Source organism: Danio rerio, chromosome 13 (genome assembly GCF_052040795.2).
Source record: "Danio rerio strain M-AB ecotype USA chromosome 13, GRCz13ab, whole genome shotgun sequence".
Lineage (NCBI taxonomy): Eukaryota > Metazoa > Chordata > Actinopteri > Cypriniformes > Danionidae > Danio > Danio rerio.
The window spans coordinates 45068931-45072500 of record NC_141033.1 but is presented as its reverse complement, the minus strand read 5'-3'; positions in this window follow the sequence as shown (position 1 = coordinate 45072500).

The window sequence follows — 3570 nt, the reverse complement described above, 5'->3', positions numbered from 1 at the left end:
ATCTGAGCTTAGTAGGTAATCTTGCCTGGGTTTCACCACAACCTCACATTTTGCTCCATTCTGTCATTAGTTTTATTGCCCATTCACTGATTTAATCACATTATATTACCAATCATGTGTATGTAAGCAGTTAAGCTTTGCATTTTTAAAAATCTAGACATTTTAGTAACAACATTACAAAGATTTCAGCTTAAAAAAAAGAAAAAAGCGTCAAAAAATTAATTTATTCCAAGTAAAAATACAAAATAATAACAACATTAACGACATTGACCAGATATGAAAGTCTCCCCCCAAGAAATAGCTAGCTAACATTAATGCTTGAGGAATAAGAAAACACAAATTAAAATAATAAAAAAGGAAAATATGTTTTAATCGTATTTTTTTTTATTTAATTCGTTGCAAAAAATCTCTAAAAAATAATGAAAAATTTTCTCAGTACAAAGGCTACATTACTACTGGAAGGTACACTAGCACGTCGAGTAAATACACAGTAGAAAATGATTAGAGTGATGCTCGCGATGAAAATAAATCTGCAAGAAAGATGTATGCCTATTTATTTTTTTATGTTTTTCTTTTTTACAAACAGTACAAACAGTATTGCACATTACGACAAACAATCCAAACTCGTAATAGTAAAAATAAAAAAGGGACTGATTCAAGTCTCGAGTGAGTAAAGGCCTCCGCAATAAACGCTTCATATCTTTATTTCTAGCTTCCCGAAATGTATAGAGGACGAAACCTGGCAGAAACAAATAAATAAGCAAATATATAAATAAATCAGCGAAAAAATCCATGCATTTCTGCATAAATAAAATAATAAATAAATAAATATAAAAATCCTCAAATTCCTGCATAAATATATAAATAATTACTAGAGCAGGGTGGTACATAATTAAATAAATGCTAAACAAATGGTCTAAAAGTCTAAAAGTGCGATATGCACATCAATATAGCAGCAATTTTTCGACACTGTATTACAATAATTCATATTTTTATGTTACTGTGACGGTTGGGTTTAGGGTTGAGGTAGGTGTAGATGTTAAAAATACAGTTTATTGGGTAATTTAATAAACAACATAAATAATACTCAGCACAACTTACTGATTTTACAGTACTGAGACGGTTGGGTTTAGGGTTGTTGTAGGGGTAGATGTTAAAAAATACAGTTTATTGGGTAATTTACTAGATAACATAAATCATTCTCTGTACAGCTACTGTTTTTACGGCTGGGTTTAGGGTTAGGGTGGGAGTAGACGTTAATAAAATACAATAATGGGAAATTTAATCAAATGTAATATAATACTTTGTTAACATTTGGCCGTGACCGTATCTGATCTAGCAACAACCCTTTCAAACGCTTCTCTATTCTTGAACGTACTGTTTGAAAATTTGCATTCGTTTTTTTACTGGCTTCTGATGACTGATAGACAGCCTCTCATTACATGTTGAGCTGAGGAAAAGTAAATACAGAAGAAGGAAAAAAATAAACTTAAAGTTTAACAATTTCTATTTCCCCCGACATTTGAGTGATTTATTTTAATATTTACCTGCCCAAACTATTATTTATTTTTATATTTATGCATGCAGAAATTTGTGGATTTATTTACTTATTTATTTATTTATTTATTTATTTGTATATTTATTTATGTATGCAGTAATTTATGGAATTATTTATTTATTCATTAGTTTATTTATTTATTGTTTTACTTTTGCAGGGATTTATAGATTTATTTATTGTTTTATTTATGCATTATTTATGGATTTATTTACTCATTTATTTATTTATTTATTTATTGTTTTATTTATGAAGTAATTTATGCATTTATTTATTTGCATACATATTTATTTATTTATTGTAATATTTATGCAGATAATATATGGATTTATTTATGATTTTTTTCATTTATGCAGGAATTTATAGATTTTTTAACTCAATTACTTATATATTTGCGTATTTATTTATTATGTTTTCAGGTTTCGTCCTCCATAGAAATGAGCTCTTATTTTGTCGAATTTTTTTTTTATCTTCCCTAAACTAGATTTACAAATTTGGGTGGGTGTGTGTGTGTGTGCGCTTTATAAAACAAAGGGGAACAATTCATTTGACGAAAACCATAAAAAATAACGAACAGAAGATTTCACGACTCTCCTCAGCATATAGGACTGATTGTAAGTATATAAAAACGTAAGTAAGTAGTATGTTCAGTTGACTTTATAAGCACCTGACGGCCCGTTGACCCTATAGAACAGGGGTGTCCAAACACAGTCCTGCAGGGCAGATGTCCTGCATATTATAGTTCCAACCTCAATTTACAGAGCTGAACCAGCTAATCAAGCTCTTTTAGGTCACAGGTCTCCAACTGGATTCCTGTAGGGCCGCAGCTCTGCACAGTTTTGCTCTAACCCTAATCAAATACAGGGGATCCAAGTATTCAAGACATTCAAGACTACTAGATCAGCTCTGTTTGATTAGAATTGGAAAAAAACAGCAGAGCTTCGGCCCTCCAGGAATTGAGTTTGAGACCTATGTTCTAGGTATACTAGAAACTTCCAGTCAAGTGTGTTAAATGAAGTTAAAGCTGCATTATATACAGGACACCGGCCCTCCAGGACCGACTTTGGACACCCATGCTATAGAATATAGCATTCAGATGTAATATATATATATATATATATATGTATTTAAAAACAATAATGCGATCAGATGGAACACTGTGATGTTGTCTGTAGTACTTCAGCTTTCTACAATATTACAAGAATACAGCTCGAACTCCTTCCTTCAGTTGTTTTTGTTTTTCTTTTGTTTTTTTTTCTTCCAAAAATAAAATTAAAAGCAAACAAGCATGACAAAAATAAAATTAAGCATCTGTTAAATCTTCTCTTTATCTCTCGAGTATAATTAAATTAATATATATAGTCTTTATCTGAATAAACTTACTTAGAAAATATCGATCTCTCTCCTATTTCAAAATTGAGGTATTGCAAAAGATTACGTCAGTCAGAAAGCACACGTATTCGTCTATTAAAAAAATGAAACGAAAAGAAAAAATGCTGACTGTTCAACCATCCAGATATAAAGAGTAGTGCATAACAAATATTATCTACTACATAAGGAACAAACATAGAAAAATCTGGGCAGGGAACTAAAAATCGACACCCAGAATTCACCTCACTTCTCTCCGTCGGTACAAAAGTAGTGTTCGCGTTTGTCGTTTTTTCCTTGACGAACTAAACATTTCCTCCTCTCCACCCTCTCTATCTTTCTGAATCGAGATTTATAATGTCCACCATTGACTTTAGCAGGTCATGATTCTACTTCAAGCTTCGCAGGATATAATCTGGATATAAATGTAGCGGTGAGTTAATTCCGCCCGCCGTATCGTAAAACTTGGAGCCAGTGTTCGCTTGTGTTTCTCTCCCAGTTGAGTCAGCGCTCAGACACAGTACGTAAATCTGCATTTGTGTAGTGTTGTTCTTGGTCGTTTAGACTCGGCCTGCTCTTTGGTTCTGTGTCGTGGGTTTAGGATCTAGCATACTGTAAATGTGCGAATGTGTTCACAGGACGTTCCA